The following is a 10828-nucleotide window of genomic DNA, read 5'->3' as shown; positions in this document are numbered from 1 at the left end:
GGATGCCTTCTTTGTATGAGGTAATATGTTAAGCATGTCCATATATACAAATATATTCAAGCTTCATAAGAAATTAGTAGGCCTTATATTCAGATTTTAGAGATGCAGAAAAGAGTTGACTCAAGTCACACAACCAACCAATCAATATCCAGAAGAGGGATATGAACCTGGCCTGGCTCTGTCAAAACCCATGCCTCTTGCAATACATATAGCAAGCTGTGAGACTGGAGATTTGCACCAAGAAGAAAGAGCTATCTGGAGATGCAGCTACCCCACACCAGCCCTTGTCCCTGTCTTCATTCTCAACCTTCAGTTTGTGGCCATCATTAGAAAATGCCATCTCTACCAGCGCTTTGGTATTTGACCACCTATCCTCTGCCTGTACTTTCCTTTTTTGGTTGTTTCAGTCTTTTCTTTAACTCCTAGAAGAAAGGAATGTTCAAACGTGCCATAGTATCAGGTAATAGAACTTAGATTTACTGTAGGCTCTGCTACTTCTTCAAGGCATGAACTTGGATGACTTATCATTCCCCTTCTATTCAGTTTCACTAAATATACTAGATGAGTTTAAAGCTGCTTCCTGCTCAAATAATTTTTAAGCCTAATTGAGAGTTCATAAAATTTTTATCTTAGGATGTAGGGATTATTTAAGCTCTCATTCAAGGAAATTAAAAATAAAAACTCTCATGGAGGAAATTGAGGCTCTGGGAGTCTAATTGTCCAAAGTCGCAGAACTAATAGGTGGATGATCTTGAATTTGAATCCAGATAATTACTAAAGGCAAATCTTCTTAACTATGTCACACAGATTCTTCCTAAACTTGGCCTGTCTACCCCTCTAGACTTAACTCTCATGATCCACTTTACCTTCTAGTAGCTGATGTGTCTGTAGACGAGCAAATCATGGGCAGGGTGTACACAGTATTTGAATCGGGTTCCACATCTCTGGGCCTTTGTTTATGCTCAGATATTCCCTCTGTGGATATCTTCCTCTCACCACTTGGCAGATTCCTATTTGCTCCTCCACAGCTTAGTTCATGTGTCTTCTGTTCCAGAAACTTTCTCACATTTTCTGTCTGTGGTAAATGCCCCTCTTTCTTGCTCTCACAGCACACCATATGTACTTCCATCTTCAGATTTACTGCATTTTCTTAAGTTTACGTGTTTTATTCTGTCTCCTCCATTAAATCATAAGCTCTTGGCAAGAATGCACCTTGTCCTATTCATCTTTGTGTCCTAGAATCTACATATAAATATTATTGAACTAGATGGAGTAATGCCATGCACAGGCTTTGCACTTGCATTTCTGAGCTACTTCCTGAATATAATCATACTCACACCCTCATTTACCATATGGAGAAATATAGGCTACATAAATAAGAATAGAACCTCAAAATTCTGCCCATGATCAGACTTTTGGAGTTATCTAGGCACATTTTCCTAATGGTGTCACTCCCCTTTCACAGCTCAGTGCTCTCCAGTCCACCACGCCACTCGAGCTGTTCTGGCTAAGGCCTCAATGGATGGCCCATTTGCAAAATCCTCCCCTCCCTTGACTTCCTTGTGTGATCACTTGCTCTGTTTGATTTCTCTCTTCCTTAGCTTTTGTAATACACAACCTAATGTAACACACAATGTAGTATTCTTTCTATACCATCTGGCCAATCTTTTTCACTTTGGGAGAACTTCCTCCTTACTTAAAAATTGGAGTTCTTCAAAGATCAGTCTTGGACTCTGTTTCTTTCCTGCTGTACATTCTTTCCCAGCGAAATCTCATTCACTCCTACAGTTAATAAAAAATTCTGTATATATACCAATGACTCAGAGACTGCTTTCTCCAACACAAACTTCCCTTCTGAACCACAAAGCCATACATACAACATTTACTTTCTATTTCCTCTTGGCTACATCTTATGCATCTTATGCCTCAAACCTACCTATCCCTCAGACCTACTCTTTATTTAATATTCTCAGTCTTCCTATCCCCCATCCTTCCTGTTACTCATCACAGAAATGCAGATGTTACTTTGACTATCATTTCCTTGATAAGCATCTGTCAATGCCACCTTGCATCTGCATCAGTCTTGAATCTGTTCACTTCTGCACATAACCACTACTACTCTTCTGGCATCATCTCTTGCCTAAACTACAGCAGCAACTTCCCAACTGGCCCTTTCCTCTCATCCACTCTTGCCTTCATTTGTCTTGCTCATCGCTTCCACCTTTTCTACTGATAGACCACTAGAGTATTTTTTTCAAACTGAAATTTTAGTCATAGTATATCCCTGTTTTAAACTTAAAATGATGGCCATTCATCTTAGGATAAAACAGAAAATCTTTAACATGGTTTACAAGGCCCTGTGCAATCTGGCTTTCACCTTTCCATTTCTTGAAAAAGTCTTCTTTTGACCCTAATCACAACCATAACTATATCATTATTTGTGTGCTCCTTTTTCATTTTTATTTTTTAACTATCTTCCCTACCCTAGAATGTAAATTCTATGAGATTAGTGTCCAAGTCTTTGCTATTGATCATTGAATCACAGAAACCTAGCACAATGCCTAGTGTGCAGAAGATAGATGAAAAATATTTGCTGAATAAATCAAATAATGACAACTTCTTTTTCATGCACTAAAAATAGCTCATCCTGTTGGGCTCTCCCCTCTGGAAAATTCTCCAGTTCAAACATTCATAAGAATTAGATCCAGCCAGAAATTCCCACTGTGTCTCAGTAGTCATGAACCCGACCAGCATCCATGAGGACACGGGTTTGATGCCTGGCCTTGCTAGTGGGTTTAGGATCCAGTGTTGCCGTGAGCTGTGGTATAGGTCACAGACACAGCTTGGATCCCACATTGCTGTGGCTATGGCATAAACTGACAGCTACAGCTCCAATTCAACCCCTAGCCTGGGAATTTCTAGTCCGCAGGTGAGGTCCTAAAAAAAATAAATAAATACAAATAAAAGAAAAAGAAGAAGAATTAGATATAGTCATATTGTTTCTCAAATTATTTGTTTTTCTATCACTTGTTTATTCATATGTAAAGTTCAACTATGTGTCAAACACAGAGGTAATAGATTAAAAGGACAGCAAGGTATAAGGAGCAGAAAAGACTCATAGGTTATATGAAATTATTTTTTTAATGCTTTAGAACAAATATTTACTAATCTGCGTATCAGTATGCTGGGATTTCTCTCTGAACTTTGAAAGATGATTGCTGTGGCTACTGCTGTGAAGAAAGTGCTTCTGTCCCAATTTTTCTGCTATGTTCTGTAATGTTTAGGTTATTATGCTTTTTTTAGTCTGCATATGCTGTAAATGGCACTGATGTCTCTACTGAATGTAAGCCCATTTTTATTGTGATGACTCAAAGGAAGCTAGTCCAACCCTTTTAGGAAACTATTGTCATGTTGGTCATTGTCTTCAGCTTTTTTTATGGTGTAATCCCTGGTGTAATATTGTAAGGAGTCTGACCTGTGTTTTTGTGAGGCCAGTTGTTTCCTCATGCCTGAGGCAATGTAGCTTATGAAACTCAGCTCAAGAATGGAGTGAAAGATAGCCGGTAAAAATAGTGGACTAAATTCTGTATTGGTCACTATTTAGTCAATCGTCATTTTCATTATAGGTAATCCTAAACAGGAGTTAGCATGACTAGTTCACATCACTGTGACTCAGCATTTTCAATGAGTGTTAAACCATTGAACTACTGAAAGAAAGTGAATGACCATGATGGTGAAAATGAGTAGGAGAAAATCAAGGCATATGTATTTAATTATAATGTTTATGTCAAAAATGTTAGAACTGTCAGGAATTCACAGAATTTGGCTTTTATTTGTATGCTGTTGTTTTCTTCTCCCCAGAGAGATATCCCAATACACAAGTACTCAGATCAGCACTGGGAAGCTAGCAAATTACAGGTGTGAAAAAATATCTAGGGCCATGTGTTTACCCATAATTTCATTTATTTTCATTACTAAATCTTTTGCACCCAGAAAATCAGCACAGTTGCTTCTGTATATATGAAAATTTGTAATTTTAGCACAGCATTAATGTTTTATTGTACTGAGAATATCTAGAAAAGAGAAGTTGACTCTTTTGGGCTTCATAAGCATTGTGGGGTTTTGTAGGTTGAACAAAATATATAGCATTAAAGTACTGCAAATTCCTAGACTGAAACCTAAGACAGAGGTCAAATCTCTTTTTTTCTTGGCAGATTCTGTGTGTTTCTATTCAACCACAATGTTGACCCTGCCCAGGACTCTCATTTGAATGCTTCTATATTAAAATCTCTGCTTAAAGCTGCTTTAACCTGTTAGAAGTTTTTTTGGGAGGAAAACTAAGACACCATAACATTATAACATATATTAAACATTTTCCGGAATCACTTTTTAGCAATGATTCATCCAAAAAAAAAACCATGATGACTAAAAAATTCAGTGTGATATTATGCTTTATTATATCTGCTAGATAAACTTCAAAGTATTACAGTTCTTTGAGCTTAAGCCTGCGTTATTGAAATTTCTATTAAATAAAATTTTCCCTTTTCTTATATTGGGTGGACAGTTTAGGGCAGACTCAGTGGAATCTTTATTTCACAGCTGAGCTCCTGAAATCTGTCCTAACACTTCTGACCCTGAGGTTGTGTGTCTTGTGGTTGTGTGTCCTGTGGTTGTGTGCATGTGTGTAAATGGATCCTTCTGGTGACGCATTTCCCTACACTGCCCTTTCTGCCTCACTCAGGCTGATTTTAGGACTCCAGGTGGATTCAACCACACTTCATGGAAGGAAACTCTGTTTTGTTTTTTAACATTTCCCAGTGTGTACTTTGGCATTTCTCCTACAGTGGAGAAAAGCACTGCTCCCAAGTTTGTCCCAGGAGCAATTGCCATGAATTTTCCCCATCCCTTCCTCCTGGACCGCTCATGCCCAAATGGCTCAGGACAGAAGGCATTTTCAGTATTTAGTGTATTTTTCCCTTCTGGATAAGGAATGGAAATTTAGGAGAGAAACCACTCAGGCAAACTGTAATGGCTCAAAGTGTGTGCTTAAAGGCAGCAGGAAATGTCCTGAGGAGCAGGAGATGGGAGGGTAACTGAAAGGAAAGAGCAAAGCTGGGAGGACACCAGGGAAAATGCTAAGGAGAAACTGAGTTCTGTATGGCTGAGAACCTTCTCCAAGTTGAGGAAAAGGAAGATAAATGGTCCAGGGAAGAGAAAGGGGATAATTGGAAAGTTTTGCCTGATATTCATAGTCTTCCTTGGGAGGACATTCCCTGTGAGGAGATGCTCATCAGAGAGGAGGAAGAGACCAAATGGCTGAGGAAAGACCAAGGAACAGCTGCAGCTGGTAGGCTGAGTGGTGCTGTAGATGGAAGGTGGAAAGACAAAGGGGAGGCTGTTAATGGCCTTCCAGTGGGTACAAGGAGGCTGTGACTTAGTAATAATAGCTCATAGGTAGGAGCTATTCCATATTTAAGAAAAAGAATATAAAATTTCCAGGAGTTCTCGCTGTGGCACTGTGGGATCTGTGGTGTTTTGGGAGTGCTGGGACACAGGTTTGATCCCAAGCAAGACATAGTAGGTTAAGGATCCAGTGTTGCTGCAGCTGTGACTTAGATCTGATCCCTGGCCTGGGAACACCATGCGCCACAAGGGAAGCCAAAAATGAAATGAAAAAAAAAAAAAGAATATAAAATTTCCAATGCAGAGTATGCACAAAAATAAATATTTAGAATGAAGAAGTAAATCACAACAAATGATAACAACTTACTTTTGCTATTTAAGAAAAACATATAATCATAGGAAGCCACTGTCAGGGCTCCTCTTCAGGCTTAGACAAAACCCACTTCTGAAAGAGAAGTGGTTAATGCTTTAAGCTTTGTTGGATTCATGGTAAATTCACGTCTGGTCATAAAGAACATAAATGCCACTAGAGTAAAGACCTGGCCAGCCCAGTTATTACATTTCAAACAGCATCTCAAAGGGGATTTCATGGAGAAAGATGATGGATGCCTTTACAACCCTGGCCTCAGAATGTTCCAAATGTACTTAGAACAGCTTGAACTTCTGATCTTTTTACAAGATGTAAATAATAACTTGCATGAGAAAGTGCTTTAAAAACTTATAAAGTACTCCCCAAATGTTAGGGTTTCTTTACTTTCTGAAAAACTCGTTTCATCTCAATCATTTATCAGATTAAGCTTTCAAAGAACCTATTTATTTTTATCCTATATAAACTCTTCATAGTTTTTTTATAATTGTGATGCAGTATTATTTTTCACATTTCCTAGAAGATTGTTCATTCAACTTCTATGTTCAATATTTGATAAAATAATATTTTAGTCATCATTTAAAAATGATTCACCTTCAGCTTTCATTTTTCTAGACTGAGGTTCTAAACTTTGCTTTCATCTTCTTTTGATAACCCCTTAAGTCCCTTGATAATATACAGTTCTCATATTTGGGCTCTTCCAGTACTGATTCTTGTGTTTCTAGAGGTACCTAGCTAGAACTGAAGCCAGTATTTAGTAGAAGTAAGTGTTATAGTTTTATAAATCGTACATATAAATCACATATATAAATCATGTTTTATAAATTGTTTCCCACTCCCTTGCTATATATATGGCTACCATTTGGTTAGTTGTTGGTGATAATCAGCAGATTTTATTTTCAGTTTGTTAAGTCTTTTAGACTCTATTTAATGGTAGTTACTTGGGATTATAGGAGAAATTTGATCAGGATAACCCAAGATGCAGAGGAAAGTTGGAATAGTGGGCAAACATATTCAAAGAACTAAGGAGAATTAGTTAATAAAATGGACAGAAATTGATTGGAAGAAGAGGGACTATGATCTGAAAGAAGCACTTGAGAGGAGAGACCATAACATGGCAAGTCAGGTCACAGAACAGAGAGCACTGGTTAATGGACAAGATAAGAGGTTATGGCCCTAGAGAAAAAGCAGGAAGTTATGACACCAGGTTGATATAGTGAAGGTGGAGCTGTACCTTATGATAAGGTCCAAAGTTTTTTCATTTGATGAGTGTCCTGTGTGGGATGGAGTAGGACGGCAGGATGACTGACTAGAAGGAACTTGTGAGGTAGAGATTAGAGGAGTAGTTCCCAACCCTGTCTGGAGCATTTTAAAACATCTCATAGGCCAATTGAATCAGAATCTGGGAGTGGACCCAGGCATTGTCAGTTTTGAAAAATTATCAGGTGATTACTGCATGCATTCGGAATTGAAAACTATCAGAAAAGGAAAAGAAAAGGAAAGGAAAGAAAACAGAGTTCCCCTGTGACACAGTAGGTTAAGGATCCGGCATTGTCCCTGCTGGATCGCTGTCATTGATCTGATCATTGTCAGGTCACTGCTGTGGTGTGAGCTCAATTCCTGGCCCAGGAACTTCCATATGCCATTAGTGTGGCCAAGAAAAACAAAATAAAACAAAACAAAAAACAGAATAGATAACTGTGGATTGAGGCAGTGGTTCTAAATTGGAGAAGTTTTTATAATTCTGCTGGTCCAGGTGGTCTCACTCCTTCCCAGTTAAATTGGAACATGGGGGTGAGATCTAAGCATCATGAGCTCTTTAAAATCCTTAGGTGTTTCCAGGGTTAAGGATCCAGTGTTGCTGTGAGCTGTGATGTAGGTCAAAGACACAGCTCCGATCTGGTGTTGCTGTGGCTGTGGTGTAGAGCGGTGGCTACAGCTCTGGCTAGACCCCTAGCCTGGGAACCTCCATATGCTGCGAGTGCGGCCCTAAAAAGACAAAAAAAGGAAAAAAAAATTTGGAGTTCCCGTAATGGTGCAGGGGAAATGAATCCGACTAGGAACCATGAGGTTGGGGGTTCAATCCCTGGCCTCACTCAGTAGGTTAAGGATCCAGCATTGCCATGAGCTGTAGTGTAGGTCACAGACGAGGCTTGGATCTGGTGTTGCTGTGGCTCTGGCGTAGGCCTGCAGCTACAGCTCCGATTGGACCCCTAGCCTGGGAACCTCCATATGCCACTGGTGCGGTCTTAAAAGGACAAAAGACAAAAAAAAATCCTTAGGTGTTTCCAAAGTTTAGGAACAGTTGGATTAGAGGAATTGTGTCCTGAGACCTACAATACATCTCTAATAGAATGAAGTGATGCTGTATGAAAGCCCCGTGTATTAAAACCATGCTTTCAGCCTCAACATTTAAGGCACAGAAGGGAATCCAGATACTCCTGCTTGTCTTGGTTCTGATGCTTCAGTGCATCCACCTAATTAAAAAAAATTAGAATAAAAGGATTTTGAAAACTAGAGGAGATGTAAGAGAAGAAATAACCCAGCTCCCTCCTGTTACACATGAGAAATAAGAGGCCCGGGAAGTTAGAGGACTGCTTTGTGATCACCTGGGGAGTTAATGACAGATTGAATCAGGGTCCTCTGATTCAAATCTTTTTCTACTTCCACAATACTGACTATATTAAAACTCTTGGTTTTGAAATGACAAACACTAGATACGATTTAATTTATAAAATCTACAATGTACTTGGACAGGATCAATGTGAACTTGTCTACAAAATGCTAGAACATTAAGTAAAAGCCACCCTTAGAGCATGAAAAAAATTCATTTAAAAACAGGTAAATTAGGAGTTCCCATCATGGCTCAGCAATAAAAAACCCGACTAGTGTCTATGAGGATCTGGGTTTGATCCCTTCCCTGGCTCAGTGGGTTAAGGATCCAGCATTGCGGTGAGCTGTGGTGTAGGTCACGGGTGCAGCTCAGATCTGGCGTTGCTGTGGCTGTGGTTTAGGCTGGCAGCTGCAGCTCTGATTCGACCCCTAGCCTGGGTATGGCCCTAAAAATTAAAAAAAAAATTTTTTTAAATAAAAAATAAATTAATCAATAAAAATGGGAAAATTAAATGATTAAAAAAAACCTAATACAGCGTTTGTAAATTTACTGACCATGAGAATCTTTCAAGCCAAAGAGACAGCCCCTGGGCAGCCACTCTATTTTATTTAGGAAGACTAGAGTTGGGGGAGCTTTAGACCTAGGAAAATACTTGGGTTTCCTGAGGTCATATACTAAACTCTAAAAGGAAGTTTTGCAATCAGTACCTAGACCCTCAATCATGTGGCTCTCATGTGTTTTCATATCCTCTGAGTTGGTTAGTCTAATTCCTGAACTAACTCAACATTGAAGAAATCAGAACAAAAGCTGGTCTCTTAGGGAATAAAGTTAACTGCATGTGATTATATTCTGTTTGTTTTCAATGTGCCCAATTCCTTGTTTACTCATAAGCTTAAGTTCCAGAATATGATTTTTACAAAATAATGTAGTAGGCACTTCCCACACCGCTGGGTGATTTTCCTTTAGTTGGTGTTCTCTCTCTAGCCATTTCCTAGCCAATATCTTTGCCAGGAGCTACAATGAATACATGAAGCATGGAGATCAAGCCTAGAAGTGACTGCAAGGAGGAACCGTGAATAGATTAGATCATAGAACTGGGGTTCAGAAGGGTTCCATGGACTGAAATGAATGACCAAAATCTGAGCAGATGCAATTCAGTGGGGACAGAAGAATGCAAGTTCCTTTTTGGACATGGTTCACAGTACAGAAGGGAAGAGATCTCTTTCCCTTAACAGCATCTGAAGTGTTGTTATCAAAGAAAATTTCTAAGCTTAAGGCCCACAGAACATGATATACCTTAAGGGGTCTGCAAAGCCCAGAGCTTGCTTGTCAAAACTTGTGCACCTACATTTTTTCTGAGGATAGGGCTTGTAATGCTTATTAATTTAAAAACAAACAAACAGACAACCAGATTAGACCTAAAGGTTATCACTGGGAGAAAAAAAAAGCGGGAGCTTCAGATTTTTTCCTCAGTGTGAGAAAGAGATTTCTCAGTTAAAGCTGTCCAAGACAGAATGTGCTACCATGGGGTGTTTCACATTTCCAGACCGCATGGCAAGAGCATCATAGAGAAGATTTGAATAACACATTGGTGGTTCAAATGTGTTTTTATTTAGTTACGTATTTATCTTTATTTGTTTATTTTTGTCTTTTTAGGGCCACAACCTTAGCATATGGAAGTTCCCAGGCTAAGGGTCAAATCAAAGCTGCAGTTGCTGGCCTACACCACAGCCACAGCAATGCCAGATCTGAGCTACATCTGTGAACTACACCACAGCTGATGGCAACACCAGATCCTCAACCCACCAAGCAAGGCTGGGGGATCAGACCTGCAACTTCATGGTTACTAATCAGGTTCGTTACCACAGAGCTTGATTATAAGCAATGTGAATCCTGGTGGAGTTAGGGCAGCTCAGAGTATCCAGGCTGTGAACCATAGAGGCCACAGTAGGAATTGTGGTAATGCATTGAGCTTGCTTCCTCTCAGCAGATTCTGGGTCACAGATTATTAGACCAAAAGTCACCCTCACCATTTTGTTTTGCCTTCGAATCTAGAGGGAGGACTTACACTACAGCGAGTTCATTCATGGTGTCTGATAGACAAAATATCCACAAACTCTTATTATAGGGAAGTAGGCAGAGAAATAAAGGGTGAAGGTATAATGGCTATGAGCATACACTGTTAATTTCACGCCTGCCTTCACCCAGTTGTGTGTGACTCTGGAGCAGTTAAGTGGCCACTATGTGCTCCACTCCTTGTCTTTGCATGTAAAATGAACACTCCAGTAAGTACCTATGGATGTATAGGCTGGAGAGTCAAATAAACATAAAAAGTCATGTAAAGAATGAAAAGCTATGATAATAAAACAGCTCTATGGTTGTTGTCACTTCAAGTTACTGGTAGAAAAGATTTGAATTCTGTTACAAACTGTCATTTTTGCTGT

Source organism: Phacochoerus africanus, chromosome 3 (genome assembly GCF_016906955.1).
Source record: "Phacochoerus africanus isolate WHEZ1 chromosome 3, ROS_Pafr_v1, whole genome shotgun sequence".
NCBI lineage: Eukaryota > Metazoa > Chordata > Mammalia > Artiodactyla > Suidae > Phacochoerus > Phacochoerus africanus.
This window is presented reverse-complemented; position numbering follows the sequence as displayed.